The 20,945-nt window shown below is 35.8% G+C and overlaps 1 protein-coding gene across 2 annotated transcripts in view; it reads right to left on the bottom strand.

Moving 5' to 3' along the window:
• LOC136039167 (MDS1 and EVI1 complex locus protein EVI1-A-like) overlaps nucleotides 1-20,945 on the bottom strand; it is a 137,195-nt gene that overhangs the window by 51,916 nt on the left and 64,334 nt on the right. Inside the window, exon 1 of one of the 2 annotated variants that reach the window (XM_065722677.1) lies at nucleotides 5,834-5,971. The exons of the other annotated variant lie outside the window; for it this stretch is intronic. The gene's annotated coding sequence lies outside the window, so the exon portion shown is untranslated. Of the gene's footprint in view, nucleotides 1-5,833; nucleotides 5,972-20,945 lie in introns of those variants that run through there. 2 annotated transcript variants of the gene reach the window in all.

Raw genomic sequence — 20,945 nt, 5'->3', positions numbered from 1 at the left:
GAGGGGAGGGACAAGTGCCACTTGACGGTTCGCATTTTACGAAGATTTGAATGGAAACATGTCTTATTTTTCCATTTTTATTTTTAGATCTTGCATGCATGGTATGCTAGATTTTTTGCCTTGTAATGTGTATTTGATTAACCTTTTTTTGAAGAAAGGTGAATTTCCTGCTCACCTGAAAGAGGCTAAAGTTATTCCGCTTCACAGGGGGGGGGGGGGGCTCAAAGAAACCATAGCAGTGTTTTAACGCCACCGCGGTTTCCCACCACCATAGGTTTTCCGCCACCTTTTAATTCAAGTTGGCCATAATAGACATAGATATAGACATAGACATAGACACAGGTATAGACAAAAACATAGACAGAGAAACAGACATAGATAAAGACACAGACATAGACATAGACTAACCTAACCTGTTTATTCTGACCCAACTAATCCTCTTGCTGATGCAAGATTTCCTGGGAGGTGGAAAACCTCGGTGGCGTTAAAACACCCAATTCAAAGAAACATCGGTCTAATTAGAGGCATATTAATGTTTGAATAAGTGTTTACAAGAGGTATTTTGGAAAATTATTAGAGCTACTTCATATTACCCCTGTTATGAGACTAGAAATGCATATGAACTTGCATCTGAGCTCCGGAGTGCTCAATTGTGGGTTTTGCGGGACCGGGGTGTGGAATTTCCTCCCAGATTGTATTAAGCAGGTTGAAAATGTAAGCCAGCTTAAGGGTAGACTGATGCGTTACTTTTTGAGTAATAATTGAGAAAGATTAGAAAGTTGTATGTTATTTCTTTTTATCTTATTTATTTTTGTTTATGTAATAGTTGTAAAACTGTATAGCGTAATGTTGGCTGCTATAAATTTGTTTGTATTTTTTATGTTAAATAAATAAATTTTATCTGATTTGATCTAAATGTATTTTTGCTTCCCAGAGTGGGCCATTGGCACACTCCTCATAACGTCCGTGTGACGGACGCTTTGTGCTCATCTGAAAACTTTGCAGATTTTTAATTTTGAACTTCTTAAAATATAATTGTGGGTAGTGCCAACAGAGAACGTAAGCAAGTGAGTCAAGAGCAAATGCCAATTTTATAGACTACATTTGTAGTGGGGTAATTAATTCTGAAATTCTGGATAAGGAAACTTTTCCATTAAATATGCAGCTAAAAATGGGAGAGGAACAATTCATCATACAAATTTAAATATGAAATAAGATGATAAATATACTGAAGTAAATTGTGTGCTATTAGTAATTGCCAAAATAGTTTAGGGCTGGCTGATGTTGAGTGTCAAAACCAATGCTTCCTCTTCAAAATTAATTGAGTTAACAAACAACACTTATAAATCAAGCAGTGGGTAATTTCAAAGTTACTTGTCTATCCGAAGATCAATCATACTACTGCTCCAATTAATTAAGAATTTCCTTTTTTTACTACCTTTTTTGTGAATGGAGTAGTTGAATTTCTAAATTATCACTAACAGCCCCGTGAACAGATTTCATCAGAGGGGATGCCACTTTCCGGAAATGGATGGTATTGAAACTAGAAAAATGCAAAAATAAGCTGAACTTCATGCGAAAAAAATAATTGGAATCCTAACATAAGTTATAACAAATTTGTGATTTATGGAGAGAAGAAAAAGGGAATGAAGGCAAATACTGCATGTATATTCCTTTCTTTAGATCGTATCTGAAATTCTACTAGTCGCAGTGGTGTCAATCTACTGAAATGTCGGGGACGAGTGTTTTCTTTATTTATTTGTGTTTTTTGCAAAAATACAAAAACAGAACAACCACGTTGAGTAAACACACCAAAACAGATGTAATCTACCCGATTACAAAGTATTGTTCATACATTGACCCATTACTTGACTACCTTTCTAATTGACATTACTGACTGGCAGGGCAGTATCTCTATTTTTTCAGGAGGGAGGGCCTACAAAAAAGAGTAAAAACACATCAAAAATTTATTTATTCTCATTTTTGTTAAGTTTTTACGAGTTGGAAAACATTTCGGAGGGGGAGAGGGGTCAAAATCTCTCCCCCCCCTCCGGATACGGCCTGGCTGACTTTTAGGAGTTGAAATAATCTTTTGCTGAAGTATTTCCCTTGCATTTTATTACAAGATTAATTTTTTTTCAATTGCTATTATGTTTCAAAGAAGGAGTTTATATAATTCAGTGATTTTTGATCAGTAGTTATTGAATAAAAACCGAACTATAACTTATTACACCACAGGTTAAAACCATGATACTACAAAAAGGACAAGGTACAAAAATTTGCACCGAGAGCTCGGGGATCAATTGGGGGGGGGGTGTGTGTGTTTTGGAATTTATCCCAGCTAGATTTCTCTCTCCTCGATTAATTTTGAAAAATAATGCTTTTTAGTATTTTCATGAAAAAATATTGAAAAATTACACAAAATTGCTCACCTTACACGTTGAAAATACATTTACCCGCTCCCCACATTATTTTGCAGAGATAGGATAAATGTATTTCCAAAGTCTAAGCAAAAATATTTTTTTCTGGACGGGGATTATATAAACATTAAGATAAGTTTGCATGCCAAAAAGGAAAATTAATCATAAGTCAGCAATTCTGAAGCCCAACATATCAAATCGCTCCACTAAATTCACTCTCACAACAATTGAGTGATAGTAATCATGATCGTTTCCAGGGGGTTCACCTGGTTCACCCCCCCCCCCGAATTTTGTTTGACATGTAAAAAATAGTTAAAACCCATATAAACAATTTTTTTTACGTTTTGTAATGTTTTTTTTTGGAATCCCCCTCTCCCGAACAAAACCTCTGGATATGGTCTTGGAAGCAGGCCTAATTTTAATATATAACCTATAGCACATAACGCCTATTGTTTTAGCCACCTATGAAAAAGACGAAAAAGTACACTTATCTTGGAAATCGTTGCATCAATTCACAAAAATTCAGCAGGGAGAGTCAAATGTATTTTTCATAAGGGGGGGGGGAGATCATTTTTCAATTTTCTAGTAAAAATACCAAAAAAGGCATTTTCAATCAAAACACTTGGGAAAAGGTGTTTTCCAAAATCTAGAGAGACTGGTGGAAAATATCTAACAAAAGCGGGGCATATGACCCTGTCTCTCAATTAACACAACTTATAGACAACTCTTGAGATTGTCCTAATAACGCCATCAAAGCGTAAGTGACTAAACAGGCCAAGTGCCATATTTGAAAACAAATATGAGCCAATAAAGCGTTATAAACATTTGACTTTGGCAAATTGTGTGCTAAGCCTTAGCATTACGGTCATTATCTAGATTTTAGCCATAGATATGGATAAAATCTTATATGATAATACAGATTGATGTTGTAAATTAACGTTACTACGTGTTTGTGCAAAGTTTTTGTAACTGAATAAGGAAGAATATTTGAAATGGAAAAATAAGCGCAATCAGATGTTCATAAAGTGAGATTAGTACAGTGCTATTCAAGCTAAAAAGTAAAGAAGTTAAAACATGTAATGACGAAGAAATTATTACTAAGGCAATGGTTGGATGAGAACCAATCTAATTAATCTGTTTGACTAACCACATTCTGGCCATTCGGCACCTCCTTAGTTGGCTAATACGGGAATATCCAATTGATATGGGAGTACCTCATGGTAGGGAAGGGCAGGTCAAAAGGCGAAGTTTTATATTCTTTATATTCCTTACTTTAATATTCCGGAGTAGTTTTCAGCTTCAATAAAAGTCACTTACACCTTTGTCAAATGCATTCGGTAATTTAGCTAGTTGTTAAATAATGCCGGTTGATTTTTGGATTTCTTTAATTTTTCTAAGCAATTTTTGGCTTGGATAAAACCACTCATCCGAAAATTCATTGGTAATTTGTTAATCTTTTGGTGAATAATTCCTAATTGTTTTTCAGAATCTTTCAGTTTTTATGAACATTCCCAATTTGAATAGAAATACTTTTTCCCAAAACGTTTGCCCAATGTATTTTGTAATGTATTGATAAATAGTTTCTCTTTGATTTTTGGTACGGAGTACCCAGGTTCGATCCCACTGCAGCAAGGTTGGGCGACAAGCTTGCTACTTGTCCCTGTAAGAAACACTCAGCAACTGAAACGTTGACTCGATGCCTATGCACCAGCAATGGCTCAGGAGGATCTGTATCCTTTATCCTTTTTTTTGGAACTCTTGAGCTTCCCTGAATAATTCCCGACTTTGTTTGAAGTCACTTGCCTGAAAATCCATTGGTGATTTTAATTTTGAATATATTTGCCATTATTCCTGACTGTTTTTCGGAACCCTGTAATTTTTCTGAGTAATTCCAAATTTGAATAAAAAATACTTGCCCCAAAACCCTTTGTTTAATGTTTTTGGTAATACAATTCCTGGTAAATACTTCCTGATTAATTTCCAGAACGTATCAATTTTCCTGAGTAAATCCCAACCAGAATAGAGTGACTAACCTCAAAACTTCTTGGTAATAAATGCATTTGGTAAACTATTGCTAAATAATTTCTCATCGATCTGCGGAATAATTTGATTTTCGTAAAAAAATCACGGTTTGAATAAAAGCTAATCACTTCAAAAACCTTTGCTAAATGTAGTTGGTAATATACTGGTAAGAAGAGTCGTATTAACTTTTAAGCTCTTTGATTTTTCTTAGTAATTGGCAACCTAAATAAAAGTGGCTACCCTCAAACCTCCTTGATAACTCATCTCAAATTCTTTGGTAAATGTAATTCAGTAATATATTTGGAAATAGTTCTCGATTGATATAAGAACTATTCAATTTTCTGGACAATTACTGGCTAAACGTCATTGATCTGGAAACTCCTTGGTAAATATTTTTTGTATTTCAGTCATACATTGGTAATTAGGAAGAATAATTGCTGATTAGTTTTTGGTTTAACTATTTTTAAGAATTTCCACTTTGAACAGAAGTCATTCATCTGAAAACCCCTTGCTGGCAATATATTGGTAAATAATCCCTGATCAATTTCTGTAACTATTCAATTTTCTGAATAATTCCCGACATCAATTAAGTTAATGAACTGAAAACCCCTTGGTAATTATATTGGTTGATATATTGGTAAATTTTTATTGATCATTGTTTGTAACTCTCCAGTTTCCCTAAATACTTCCCGACTCCAATAAAAGTCAATCACCTGAAAACCCCCTCGTAACTGTATTTGGTAATATACCGGTAAATAGTACCTGATTAATTTTAGAAACTCTTCAATTTTCTAAGTAGCTATTGACATGATTTAAAGTCACTCAGTTGAAAGCCCCTTAGTATATTTATTCTGTAATCAAGTTATAGATTAGTAATTTCAGAAATAATTCCTGATTAGTTTTCAGAGCACTTCAATATGTCTTTACAATTTATAGCTTGAACACAAGTCACTCACCTGAAAATCCCTGGTAATTGTATTTGGTAATATAACGGTAAATAATTCCTGATGAATTTTTGGAACTCCTAAATTTCCAACTTAGATAAAAGTCATTAATCTGAAAACTCTTTGGCAATTCAGTTATGGATTGGTAATTTAGAAATATAATTCCTGATTCGTTTGGAGCAATTTTAAAAAAAATAACTTCCTCCTTGAATGAAAGTCACTGACATTAAAACTCCCTGGTAAATATGTTTGGTAATAACCTGGTAAATATTTCCTGATGAATTTTGGAACTTCTCAATTTTCCTGAATAATTCCCAAGATGAATAAAAGTAATTGATTTGGAAACCCTTTGGTAATTCAGTAATGGATTGGTAATTTGGAAATATAATTCCTGATTCGTTTTGGAGCACTTTGTTATTATTTTCAGTTTGAATATAAGTCACTCACCTCAAAACCCTTTGATGAACATTTATCCATTAAATCTTCCCTACATTCATGTTCACTTTGCAATTGCAAACTATCTTACTATTCTTAGGCGGCTGACACAATTGTGATCTAATTCAAACGCATCCTAGTGGCTGAAACGACCACACCCTTCGGGTTGTGACTGTTTTATTTAACTTCACTTTCTATAAAGTATTCTTAATTATTGACAATGAGACCGTTCACGCTTTATTCATCTCATCTGGGTATTTTATCTTCAATTCAGATGGTTTATTTTTATTGGTTTCGGCTTCATTAAATCTAGTAGTATAATTTGACCTTTAGATGATATAGAAGCGTGAATTTGGTTTTTTTTTTCATTGAAAAAACCGCACGTTCCGCATATTGAAAGCAGTTGATGAATGTAAAAAAAATTCTAATTTTGAAAAGTTGTTAATATAGGGTTCAGGCATAGGATTTTTTCCATAGGATATTTTTCGTTGCCTAATAAAAAGGAAAAAAATTCATGGGGTCCAAAAAAAAAAAATTGCAGTGCAAAATAAAAATATTTTTATTTGGTAATTTAATTGAAAAGTGCCTATTAGTTCCAGATGATGTACATTTGGGAGAAAGGCTTGCTCCCGAGGTCCCATGGTCAACGTCAAGCAGGAGCTTTCTCTTACTGAGGCACAGTTACTAGTTCAACTATTTACAGCAAAATGGCTATCTCAAAATTCTGATCGCATGTCTTTAGAAATAGGGCAGCTAAACGGGTGTGGGAGGGGGGCTATTTGTCTTTCAATCATTTTTGACTGTCAAAAGAGCACTAGAACTTTTAATTTTCAGTTTATTGGTCCCTCTCTGAAGTTTCTATGACAGATTCCTCCATAAGAAGTGGCCTGAAAAAAATACACTGTAGCCTTATCGCTCTTTACTTAGGCAGCGCAGCTTTTAAAAAAAAAGGCTGGGGATACACTCTTGCCTAATTGCTAATTATTAGTTACTAAATTACTCGATTACTATTACTAAATACTTAATTACTAATTACTTATTCCTTTAATACTAAAAAAAATCAGTTCTCCCCTTCATTGCCCAGGTTGGTGCCACTGTACATTTTCTTCTAATACTACTGAAATATGCCCTTCTGTGCATTTTGGTCTTTTCAGAGAAAAGGGCTAGAAGAGGGGGCAGTGGTAACGAATTAATATTTAGACAAAACTTGCTAAGTAAGAGAACACGAGAAAACGTAGATAAGAGGCAATGCTAAGGCTTTGTCAAGCAGTTCATTGTAACGAACAAGGAGTGACCCGGCTCAATAGTAACTGAAACTTTAAACAAGAGCTAAGAGCTCATATGGCAATTGTGACGAGGCAAGAAGAGCTAAGAGCCAAGAGATCATATGGTATGAGTTTTAACAAAATTCTAAGAATCAATAGATTGATTTAAAAGGAAAATCAGAGGTTTAATGCCGGTCAGGATTTAGGATTTAAAATCAGAGCTCCAAGTCACGATGTCCTTCTAAATATCAAAATTCATTATGATCCGATCACCCACTATATAAGTTATAATTAACATAAGTTATAAATACCTCATTTTGTCTAATTTTTCCTCTCCCTTTACCCCCCCCCCCCAGATGGTCGAATTTGGGAAAACGACTTTATCAAGTCAATTTGTGCCGCTCCCTGACACGCTTAACAATTTTCATCGTCCTAGTAGGCCCAGAAGCACCAAACTCGCCAAATCACTGATCCACTCCCCCAACCCCCCCAAAGAGAGTGAATCTAGTACGGTTAAGTCAATCGCGTATCAAGGACATTTGCTTATTCTATCCGCCAAACTTCATCCCGATTCCTCCAACTCCAAGTCTTTTCCAAGATTTCCCCCTCCAATTCCCCCAATGTCAATCTTGTTCCCCCAATCTTGTCGGGGTATGAAATAAGAGCTCTGAGACCTGAATTCCTTCTAAACATCAAATTTCATTAAGATCCGGTCACCCGTTCTTAAGTTAAAAATACCTCAATTTTTCTAATTTTTCTAAATTAACACCCCCCAGCTCCTGCAAAGAGAACGGATCCATTCCAATTATGTCAATCACGTATCTAGAACTTGTGATTATTCTTCCCATTAAGTTTCATCCCGATGTCTCCACTCTAAGCATTTTCCAAGATTTCTGGTTCCCTCCTCCATCTCCCTATGTCCCCGGATCCAATTCGAGTCGAAAACGGAGCATCTGAGACATAAGATCCTTCTATATATATCAGGTTTTGTTAAGATCCGATCTCCTATTCGTAAGAAAAAAATACCCCAATTTTCACGTTTCCCAAGAATTTCGGTTTCCCCCTCCAACTCCCCCCAATGTCATAGGATCTGGTCGGAATTTAGAATTAGAGCTTTAAAGCACAAGATCCTTCTAAATATCAAATTCCATTAAGATCTGGTGACCCGCTCGTAAGTTACAAATACCTCACTTTCCAAATTATCCCCCCCCCCAATTCCACCAAAGAGAGCAAATCCGGTCTGGTTATGTCAGTCACGTATCTTAGACAGGTTTTTATTCTTCCCATCCAGTGATGAATACTCATCAGGATGAGTTTCATCCTGAATACTCTTTAAGTATTTTATAAGATTTCCGCACCCCCAACTGCCCTCCCAATGACGCTGGATCCAGTTGAGATTTAAAATAAGAGATCTGAGTTACGAGGTCCTTCTAAATATGAAGTTTCATGAGGATCCGATCACTCCTTCGTAAGTTAAAAATACGTCATTTTTTCTAATTTTTCAGAATTAACCCTCCCCCCCAATAGAGCGGATCCGTTCCAATTATATAAATCACGTATAGATAGATAGATAGATAAGTGTATTTCAAAAACCCGTGGGCCATATACACACAACATATAAATAAATAACAAACAAGCAAGGAAATTAACAACAGTACGAACACGCACAAAAAACAGAATTAAACGCAAAAAGTACCAAATCTAAACTACAAAAGAAATTAATCATATAAAACTTTTTCTTCTTATTAAAGATTTTTCTATATATACTCCCACTCGAAATATTGTGGTTGGGTTACTATTTTGTAGAATACCCGGAAGCATCAAATTAATCCCATGCAAATAAATTTCCCGTAAATCCAAGAGCACCGGGCATTTCCGGAGAAAATGATCCAAGTCTTCATCATCATCTTTACAAAGAGGACAAAGATACCGCCTATCAGGACCAACTATCATTTTATTTTTGTCGAACGTTTTTTGCCTGTTCTGGATTGGAAGACAATTTGCCCTAAGCTGAATCCAACGACGTAGAATCATAGCCGGTAAATTAAGTTTAAAATAAACTTCCTCCCCAAAACTAGGTTTTGCCTGATTATAATGTTGTAGGGTTGTAGAATCAAGAACCAGCCCTTGCTAATGCTGAATTTCCTGACTCTCTAATATAAATCGTACCTGGCTTTCTAAATTTGCTGGTACATCGCGAGAGCAAAGACCATTATTCCATAAATAAGGCATTCCTACTTTTTCTAGTAATGATTTAATTTGAGAAATAAATCACGTATATGTGACTTCTGCTTATTTTCACCACCAAGTTTCATCCCGATCCCTCCAATCTAAGCGTTTTCAATGATTTTAGGTTCCCCCCAAACTGCCCCCAATGTCACCAGATCCGGTCGGGATTTAAAATAAGAGCTTTGAGACACGATATCCTTCTAAATATCAAATTTCGTTGAGATCCGATCACCCGTTCGTAAGTTCAAAATACCTCATTTTTTCTAATTTTTCAGAATCAACCCCCTCCCCCCAACTACTCCAAAGAGAGTAGATCCGTTCCGGTTAGGTCAATCATGCATCTGGGACTTGTGCTTATTTTTCTCACCAAGCTTCATCCCGATCCCTTCATTCTAAGTGTTTTCCAAGATTTTAGGTTTCCCCTCCCAACTACCCCCCCCCCAATGTCACCAGATCCGGTCGGGATTTAAAATAATAGCTCTGAAACACGATATCCTTCCAAACATCAAATTTAATTAAGATCTGGTCAACCGTTCGTGAGTTAAAAATACCTAATTTTTTCTATTTTTTCAGAATTACCCCCCCCCCCCCTACTACACCAAAGAGAGTAGATCCGTTCCGGTTAGGTCAATCATGTATCTAGGACTTGTGCTTATTTTTCCCAACAAGTTTCATCCCGATCCCCTTCACTCTAAGTGTTTTCCAAGATTTTAGGTTCCCCCCTCCCAACTCTTACCAGATCCAGCCAGGATTTGAAATAATAGCTCTGAGATACAATATCCTTCCAAATATCAAATTTCATTAAGATCTGATCAACCGTTTGTAAGTTAAAAATACTTCATTTTTTCTATTTTTTCCGAAATAACCCCCCCAGATGGTCTAATTGGAAAAATGACTATTTCTAACTTAATCTGGTCCGGTCCCTGATTCGCCTGCCAAATTGCATCGTCCTAGCTTACCTGGAATTGCCTAAAGTAGCAAAACCGGGACCGACAGACCGACAGACCGACCGATAGACCAACAGAATTTGCGATTGCTATAAGTCACTTGGTTAATACCAAGTGCCATAAAAACACAACTTTGATGCCAATAGATACATCAAAAGAATTGGATTATGATGCTGAATTTAAAACTTAGTTTTGCCCATCAAAAGTTACGAGCCTAAGAAAATGTGTCCTATTTTGGAAGAAGGAGGATTTACCCCTAAAAGTTACGGAATCTTAATACAAATCAAACTATCAGATTCAGCGTATCAGAGAACCCTACTGTAGAGGTTCCGAGCTCCTATCAGCAAAAATGTGGAATTTTGTATTTTTTGCCAGAAGAAAGATAACGGATGCGTGTTTATTTGCTGTTTTTTTCCAGGGATGGTTGTATTGACCCAGTGGTTCTAAAATTTCATGAGAAGACCCATTCTAACGGAAATTAAAAGTTCTAGTACCCTGTTTAATTGACCGAAAAATAGAGGGCAACTTGGCCCCTCCCAAGCCCTTTTTTCTCCAAGGTCACCGGATTAAGATTCTGAGATAGCCATTTTGTTCAACATAGTCGAAAAATTTAATAACTATGTTTTTGAGGACGACTTAAACCCCACAGTCCCCGGGAAAGGGCTGTAAGTTATGAGCTTTGCCTATTGTTTACATATAGTATTGGTGTTTGGAAAGCAAACAGACGTTTTCAGGTGGGATTTTTTCAGGTCGGGGGTTACATGGGAGTATCTTTCCATGGAGGAATCTATCACAGGGGAAGAGAATTTTCATAAAGTGGGCGCTGGACATTCCAGTATTTAAAAAAACGAAAAATTAAATAAAAAATCAAGTTTTTCAACTGAAAGTGAGGAGCAACATTAAAAATTAAAACAAACAGAATTTAAACAACACCCCACTCTTTACGATAAAATTTGACTGTTTGTCACAGTTCTACCTTTTCAAACAATAAAAAACGTTAGCATAAAGAGCGGGGCGTTGAGGAAGGGACAGCCCCTTTCATACACGGAATAATTACTGTTAGTTTTAAGTTTTAATGTCGCTCCTTACTTTCAGTTAAAGAAAACTTTTTTTTTTTTATTCAATCAACAGTTCGTGGTAACGATTTGTAGTAAGGAGCGACCCGGCTCAATAGTAGCCAAAACTCTGAAAAACATAATTATTATATATTATAATATATAATATATATATAATATAATATATTATTATATATATAAGATATTATTATAATAATTATCTGAAAAACAAAAACCAATAGTTACATCAAAAGAAGCGAATTTTAATGCTGATTTTAGATATATAAGTTTCATCAAGTCTTGTCTTACCCATCAAAAGTTACTATCCAGAGAAAATTTGCCTTATTTTAGAAAATAGGGGACAAACCCCCAAAAGTCATAGAATCTTAACGAAAATCACACCACCAGATTCAGTGTATCACAGAACCTTGTTGTAGGAGTGTCAAGCTCCTATCTATAAAAATGTGGGATTTTGTATTTTTTACCAGAAGACAGATCACGGATGCGTGTAATTTTTTTTCCCGGGGGTGATCCTATCGACCCAGTGGTCCTAGATTGTCGCGAGAGGGTGTATTATAACGGAAATGAAAAGTTCTAGTGCCCTTTTTAAGTGACCCAAAAAATTGGAGGGCATCTAGGCCCCCTCTCACGCTCATTTTTTACCAAAGTCACCGGATCAAAATTCTGAGATAGCCCTTTTATTCAACATAGTCGAAAAAGCTTCTTACTATGTCTTTGGGGATGCCTTACTCCCCCACAGTCCCCATGGGAGTGGCTGCATGTTAAAAACTTTGACCAGTGTTTACATATAGTAATGATTATTAGGAAGTGTGCAGACGTTTTCAGGGGAATTTTTTGGTTAGGAGGGGAGGGTTGAGAAGAGGGGGTTATGTGGGGGAGCTTTCCATGGACTGATTTTTCATGGGGGAAGACAATTTCATAAAGGGGGTGCAAGATTTTCTAGCCTTATTTAAAAAAAAAAACAATGAAAAAATAGATATGACGAAGTTTTTTCAACTGAAAGTAAGGAGCAGCATTAAAACTTAAAACGAACAGGAATTATAATGTATATGAGGGGTTCACCTCCTCCTAATACCTCGGTCTTAACGCTAAAGTCTTTTTTAGTAATTTCAACTGTTTATTATACGGCTTTTGTGATTCAAGATCATTCTTAAGGAATTGGGGCAAAATTTAAGCTTTAGTGTAAAGAGTTAGGTATTGACGAGGGGCGAAACCCCTCATATACGTAATAAAAACATACGAATATAGAAGTTTGCTACGTAAGCTAATTTGTAAGTTACGTATATCTTTTACTAATAAAAACGTTCGTAAAAAATTAAAATTTCTAGTTGCCTTTTTAAGTAATCAAAATATTGGAGGGCAACTAGGCCTCCTCCTCCTCTCCATTTTTCTCAAAATTATTCGATCAAAACTATGGGAAATTCATTTAGCCAAAAAAAAAAAACAGATATGCAAATTATATTTTAATTATTCATCTGCGGCGAACCAAAATCACAACATGTATTAATTCAAAAACGTTCAGAAATTAAATTAAAAAACAAGTTTATTTAACTGAAAGTTAGGAGTGACATTAAAACTTAAAACGAACAGAAATTACTCCGTATATGAAAGAGGCTGTTCCCTCCTCAACGCCCCGCTCTTTACGCTAAAGTATTTTACTGTTAAAAAGTAGAGTTAAGAGAAAGAGTCAAACTTTCTCAATTTTGGAATAGCTATTTTTTTAAATACTCCAAATATCAGAAAACAAGGCCTCCAGGGTTGACACAACCCCCTAGAGCCCAGGGGTAAGGATTGTAAGTTATGCCCTGGTGGTATATGAGGTTTTCATGGAAAGGAGGTTGTTTAAGCTTTGGATAAGGCTCATTTAATTGGAAATTCAAAATTGTAGTTCCTTTTGAATAGTCAAAGATAATAGAAGGGCAATCAGACCCCCCTTCTTATGCAAAATCTTTGCTCAAAATAGTCCAAAGATCTAACCATGCCTCCAGGGTTGACAAAATCCCTCAGAAGCAGGGGTTAAGGGTTGTAAGTTCAGCCCGGGCATATAAGGTTGTTATGGAAAGGGGTGGTCGTATAAACTTTAGAGGAGGTCCATTTGATTGAAAATTAAAGGTTTTAGTTGGCTTTTTTTAAGATTGAAAAGTGACCAGAGGGTATCTAGCATCTCCTATACCCTTTTTTCCCCAAACGGATCCGATAAACTGTAAATCAGATCAGGATGTTGATAATGTTCAAACTGGTCATATTGTTCAAATTGGTCCAAAGATCACGTAATAATGCCTCTGGGGCTGACACGGTCTCCAGAGCCTGAGGGCAAGGGTTTTAAGTTTTACCCTTGGGCATACATGGTTTTTATGGAAGTGGCGGTCGCTTAAACTGGAGGAGGCTCATTTTATTGAATATCGAAAGTCCCAGTTCCCTTTCAAGAGCAAAACGTGATCGGAGGGAAACCAGCCCCCCTTCTTTACACCCTTTTCTCCAAATGTACTCGGTAAACTGTAAATCAGTATTTTTTTACTACATTCCTTTTATTTTAAGGAAAATTTCAGCATTAGAAATTGTTGTCCTTAAGATCCCAATAAATAGCTTAACTTCAATATCTTACTTTACGGAAATACTTTACGAAAAATAATTGAACAGAAATAATTAACTTTAAAGAATTTTCTGTTCAACTACATACCATACATGATTTTTGAAGTGTTGATACTTAGTGTTGATAACTCCTACATTTAGCTTTGCAGAAAGAAAAAAATGTGCAGATAAATTTTTGGGCGGTCCCCCGAAGCTCCCATCACACAACCATAGAGCGTGAGACAAGAAAAAGTATACCTATATAGGCTCCTAAGGTTTCCAGGCTCCCACCTATAGAGCCTGAGACAAGAACTTCGAGTATCCTTTTGAGACTGTAATTGTGGGCTGTTTATGTTTACAGAGATACAATAAGGAAAGGAAAGTGTGATATTAGTTAGCTATGACTTGCTTACACAATTGTTGAAAGAGAAATACTTTGGGATTTTCAAGTTAAAGAAGGAGCAGTGTGATAGATGGCATTTAGGTTGAAGAATCTTCCCAAAGAGGAGTATTTTGACGACATATTAAAGAAAGAAAATGCTACAGTGGAGATAAACAATGACAAAACAAAGCCGACGGGAGTTCAGGGGTATTTATGATAACAACTCATGACCTTGATTCTACGTTGCTTTCCCAAACATAAATGTCGTCTCTCCACTGCAAACGGAAACTTGTTGTATATATTTGAAGTTCTTACGATCTTGCTAATTGTGTCATATTATCAAACAGTTCGTGGTAACGAACTGTAGTAAGAAGCGACCCGGCTCAATAGTAACCAAAACTCTAAAAAATGGAATTTTGATTCCAATAGCTACATCAAAAAAATTGCATTTTAATGCTGATTTCAAATATATAACTTTCATTAAGATTAGTCTGACCTATCAAAAGTTACGAGCCTGAGAAAATTTGCCTCATTTTAGAAAATAGGGGAAAATACCCCTTAAAAGTAATACAATCTTAACGAAAATCACACCATCAGATTCAGCGTATCAGAGAACCTTATTGTAGAAGTTTCAAGCTCCTATCTACAAAAATGTGGAATTTCGCATTTTTTGCCAGAAGACCAATCACGGATGCGTGTTTACTTGTTTTTTTTCCAGGGGTGATCGTATCGACACAGTCGTCCTAGAATGTCGCGGGAGGGCTCATTCTAACGAAAATTAGAAGTTCTAGTGCCCTTGTTAAGTGACCAAAAAATTGGAGGGCACCTAGGCCCCCTCCCACGCTCATTTTTCCCAAAAGTCACCGGATCAAAATTCTGAGATAGCCATTTTATTCACCATAGTAAAAAAACCTAATAAATATGTCTTTGGGGATGACTTACTACCCCGCAGTCTCCCTGGAAGGGGTTGCAAGTTACAAACTTTGACCTGTATTTACATACAGTAATGGTTACTGGGAAGTGTACGGACGTTTTCAGGGGGATTTTTTTTTGGTTTGGGAGGGATATTTGAGGTGGTGGGGTTATGCGGGAGGATCTTTCCATGGAAAAACTTCTCATGGGGGAAGAGACTTTCAATGAAGGGGGCGCAGGATTTTTTTGCATTATTTAAAAAAAACAAGGAAAAAATAAATATGAGAAGTATTTTCTACTGAAAGTGAGGAGCAGCATTAAAACTTAAAACGAGGAGAAATTATTGCGCATATGAGGGGTTTACCTCCTCGTAATACCTCGCTCTTTACGGGCAAGTATTTTTAACAATTTCAACTATTTATTCTACGGCCTTTGTGATTCAAGGGTCATTCTTAAGGAATTGGGACAGAATTTAAGCTTTAGTGTAAAGAGGAGGCATCGAAGAGGGGTGAACTCCCTCATATACGCAATAAAAATATACGAACATAGAAGTTCGTTACGTAAGTTAATTCGTAAATTACGTATATTTTTTACTAATGAAAATGTTCGTAAAACAATTAAAAGTTCTAGTTGCCTTTTTAAGTAATCAAAAAATTAGAGGGCAGCTAGGCTTCCTCCCTCTCTCCTTTTTTCTCAAAATCTTCCAATTAAAACTATGAGAAAGCCATTTAGCCAAAAAGAAAATTAATATGCAAATTTCGTTTTAATTATTTATATGCGGAGAGCCAAGATCAAAACATGCATGAATTAAAAAACGTCCAGAAATTAAATAAAAACACAAGTTTTTTTAAATGAAAGTAAGGAGCGACATAAAAACTTAAAACGAACAGAAATTACTCCGTATATGAAAGGGGCTTTTCTTCCTCAACGCCCCGCTCTTTACGCTAAAGTTTTTTCCTTTTTTAAAAAGTAGAGCTAAGAGAAAGAGTCAAACTTAAGCGTACAGAGGGAGGCGTTGAGGAGGAAAAGCCCCTTTCATATACGGAGTAATTTCTGTTCGTTTTAAGTTTTAATGTCGCTCCTTACTTTCATTTAAAAAAAAAAGTTTTTTTATTATTTAAATATTTAGCAAGGGACGAGACTGCAGGGCAGTTCAATGCATCCGAATTTTTTTTTGTGTGTTATTTATAGATTAGAACACCACCTAAGGCCATACCCAAATGCTGAGACAATAATTATGTAAAGCGGAGGACGTTCATATCGGAACAGGAACGGAAGTCTTTCTATTGCACTGATCAACTTTTTCTATTTTACAGTAATGCAGAAGTATCTGGAAAAAGTACAAACACAATTTGAGTTTGACAATGTATTCCGGAAGATTAAACCCGATGCAAAGGTAAAGACATTTACATCCCAAACATATAAGGATCCGAAATGAAGGATACTGGGCTTAATCCTTACCCTTATTAAGGAAATCATTCACTTTTCAGGGACTACAAATGATAGAAATATTACCCTCTTTACAGACCTGGACGTAAAAAGAGATACTGACAATCACCATGAGTGTTGCTTCAAAATACAGTGACGATAAATCTGTTTAATAAAAGCTCAGACACACGGATGAATGGGCCATTCTGGCAAAATGGGCTGTGAAAGAACCGAAACTTCAAATACTTGCACTTCATGAAGGAACTCTTAGTCTTGACTCATGTAAGGTAAATGACCTCATGAGCTTGCTGGATGTGTTGCCATATGATACTCATCCTATCTACGGGGATCATCCTATCTACATCCTATCATCCCATCTTTTGTTCGTTTATAGGCTGTACATTTTTTGTCATTTCTGTTCCTCTTTAGACACATCTGTTCATTCAGCCCGTAGGAAGGATTGCTTTTTTAGGAGATACGATGAATTAAAAGCAAATAATAAGTACTAACTGTACGCTTAGCGTAAGAAATGTAATCGTATAGATACAAATAGTAATATTTTGGATTGCTTTGCTTTAAACCAGATTCCTTCTATAAAATCTTAAATTAAATTAAATCTCAAAACATTAACTTCAAAGCTTATGATTCAACGTTTTTCTAATATAGGATGTCTAATCAACTAAAAGAGCAGAGCCCCCTTACACGTTTATCCTTCCTAAATAACCCCCCGCTACTCCATCATACTACTTGTGCTTCACTGTCAGGTTTCTAATTTGACCACAAGGGATGAGGAGTTTTTAGGAGGAGGGCAATTGTGCAAGAAGAAATTTATGAGAGCGGTGAGATCTATACCCCGGGGGTGCGTCTCTAGAATTTTATTTACGACCTACGTCCATCTTTGATTACATTAGGAGGTATCAAACCTCCTCCCATCTGTTGAGCCACACTAGGAGTCTCTTGTTTTACTGAAACCTCTTTTACAAAGGTAGAACAGTTGTTTATATAAATAGGGGACGTTATATTCACATTGATGCAAAAGAACTAGTGTAATTCCTTTTGATCGGTCAGAAGTCAAACTAACTAAATCCAAAAAAAAGAAAATCAAGGAGGCACACTCGTGCCTCTATAAAGAGGCGACACACGACAATGTTAAGCGATCTTCGGTTCCAGTGGTCGCAGACGGATGGGGAGGGATGCATTTCGTAGCCCGAGCTCCAACTAAGAAACCTGCAAAATTTCATCCCCCTCCAACTTTTTCTTCATGGAGAAAATCTGGCCGAAAGTTTCGACCTGTCAACCCAAGCCCCCCTTTAACGTTGTCCGATCGGACTGAAATTCACAAGTTAAGGTCCCCTAGGGCCCAGGAGCTTATCCGCAAAATTTCAGCTTGATCCGATAACTCCTTCCCTGTTTTCCAGAAACCACGCATAGCCACTTAAAATTCATTTACTTTTTTTTTCTAGACGCCTACAGGTCACATCCGACATCGGATCTGGGTATACGAAGACTCATTCGATGCGGAATTCTCCGAGTAAGTGCCCATGAAAGTTTCGTAGGAAAATCTTAACCCCCCGAAAGTTTCGACCCTCCAACCCCCCACCCCTTTTAACGTTGTCCGATCGGGCTGAAATTCACAAGTTAAGGTCCCCTACGGCCCAGGAGCTTATCCGCGAAATTTCAGCTCGATCCGATAATTCCTTCCCTGTTTTCCAGAAACCACCCATTAGCTATTTAATTAACGGATTTCTCTCCATAAGAGCCCATGTTAATTTGAAATTTTTAAAAGCTATTGAGAAGTTATATTTACACACGTGCAAGTTATTAGCTCAGTTGGTAGAGCGTGAGACTTTTAATCCTCGGGTCAAGGGTTCAAGTCCCTTACGGGAGGTTTTTTTTCACAACATCAAAAAAATTTTGATAACACCTGGACAGCTTATCATTTGAGAGATAACAGAATATTAGCTTCTTATGAGCAAAAGAAACATTTCGATCATTCTATCTATTTTTTTCTATTTTATACAATGATTTAAAAGCGGGGGGGAGGGGGGAGGGTTCCTCTCCTAATTCCTGTACGAGGAGTACTCCTGTACGAGGAGTACAGGAATTATTAAATTACATCCACCATGGATTGTAGAAAAACGTACAGAAATAATATGAAAAAAACTTCGTTTTCTTAAAGAGTTAAAGAGGCTGCGTCCCAAAGTCGAACCTTAAAACGTACAGGAATTAGAAGAGGCAGTTGGGGGGCTGCCGCCCCCCAAACCCCCAGCTTTTAAAGACTCTTTTGTACAGATTTTTTGTTTTTTTGCTAACCCCCCGCTCTTGGCTTCGGAAAGGCCCTCTTTTAATTAACAAAAATTGAAATGAATGAATAATGGAATAACTTCGAAAATGTTAAACACAAGAGGACAGGAGAACCATTGCGCCGAAACTAGTAATTAGTAACAATGAAGTCCCCCCACAAAAAAAACCTGTCCAAAAGAGTCTTTAAAAGCTGGGGGTTTGGGGGGGCGGCAGCCCCCCAACTGCCTCTTCTAATTCCTGTACGTTTTAAGGTTCGACTTTGGGACGCAGCCTCTTTAACTCTTTAAGAAAACGAAGTTTTTTTCATATTATTGAGATATAAGATATGATTTTGATCTTGTTTATCTTGCCAATCATCATATAGATAACGTATTCAAGATATTTGGCTGTTTCTTAATTTGTTTGAGTTAAGAAATTTTGTTTTAAAACATTGAGAATTAATGGCCAAATAACAGAAAGATATAATTGGAAGGGGGAGAGCAAGCTTCCCTCCGTACTCATGAGTGTTAAAAACGAATTTTATATCTGGTTTGTACCATAAAATTGACGGTTTTGTTCATTTTTTATTAGCTTTATATATATATATATATATATATATATATATATATATATATATATATATATATATATATATATATATATATATATATATATATATATATATACATATATATATATATGATATATATATATATATATATATATATATATATATATATATATATATATATATATATATATATATATATATATATATATATATATATATATATATATATATATATATAAATAAGTTTCTTGATACGAACCGAATAATAAGACATCCTAGTCTACTATTACATATTAAAATAATGGTTCTTATCGGTTATTGGAAACACACTAAAAAATTACGATATGCACTGTAAGTAAGGTCGTATCCAAGGAGCTTAGGGGTTTGAACCTCCCCCCTTCAAATGTCTGACTGACTCGTAAAAACGTAAAAAAATGAAAACAAACAATTCTCTTATGCGTTTTTGAGTTTTGTTTGGTAACCCCCTCCCAAAAACTTCTTTTTAGCCCCTGCCTCTCTCGAAAAAAACTGGATACGGATCTGAATTTAAGGCATAAATCGGTTTCACAAATGGTTAATACGAAGGAAATATACCAAAATATGATGATATATGATACTTATTAACAGAATAATAGGAAGGCTAGGTTAGGGCGGGTTATGTTTCCTTAAATTTGTTTCTAAAATATTATTTTATAAGCATGCATGTTTTGTTATATTTCATTAGGATTATCCTATCTTTACATATTGAGTGTGTTTTGAATAACTGACAAGTACAGGCAAACAGGTTTTTGTCAGAGCGTAATTCTTGAATGTGTTTCTAATAGCCGACAAGTATCAAAATAATTATTAATGGAAAATAAATTAAAAACTGCTTACAAGTAGGTATCTCTAGCTGTCTTTCGCAGTCAAAAGACCTTGAATCAATCTCCTTGTCGACACCCTAGGCAAAAGTTGAAAAGTTTTTGGTATCCAAAGCACATGAAGGATAAATATTTTGCGGCATAAAATTGACAAAATATATATTTTAAATTCAATTTTCTTACTATTTTTGTGATTGATCGAATTTTTAATTGAACTATTCAGTTTTCTTCAAATCCTATCTACTGACACGCAAAAATGATATACTTTGAAGAATACTGTTGTAGTAAAAAATTTGTTTCAATTTTTGAAAGGTTGGACGATTTTTCATTTAGCCCCAAGATCAGTTTTTCCTGGATTTTAAAACCAAAAGTAATACAAATTATCCCAGAATGTACCAATGATAAAAAAAAATAAACATTGAATGTACTTATTTTATTCCTGCGTGTTGTGCTTCACGCGACAAGCGGATCTTGGGTGAACGGGTAGAGTTCTATCTATGAAAAGACTGTATCAGCCATTCTCTATCCCTTTTTTCTCCATTCCATCGTTTTTCTTTTCCTTCTAATACAGTATATGTACTACAGACAACACTTGAAAGA

Source organism: Artemia franciscana, chromosome 19 (assembly GCF_032884065.1).
Source record: "Artemia franciscana chromosome 19, ASM3288406v1, whole genome shotgun sequence".
Taxonomy (NCBI): Eukaryota; Metazoa; Arthropoda; class Branchiopoda; order Anostraca; family Artemiidae; genus Artemia; species Artemia franciscana.
Note: the sequence above shows the minus strand (reverse complement) of the source record. Positions and strands in the feature narration are given on the sequence as shown.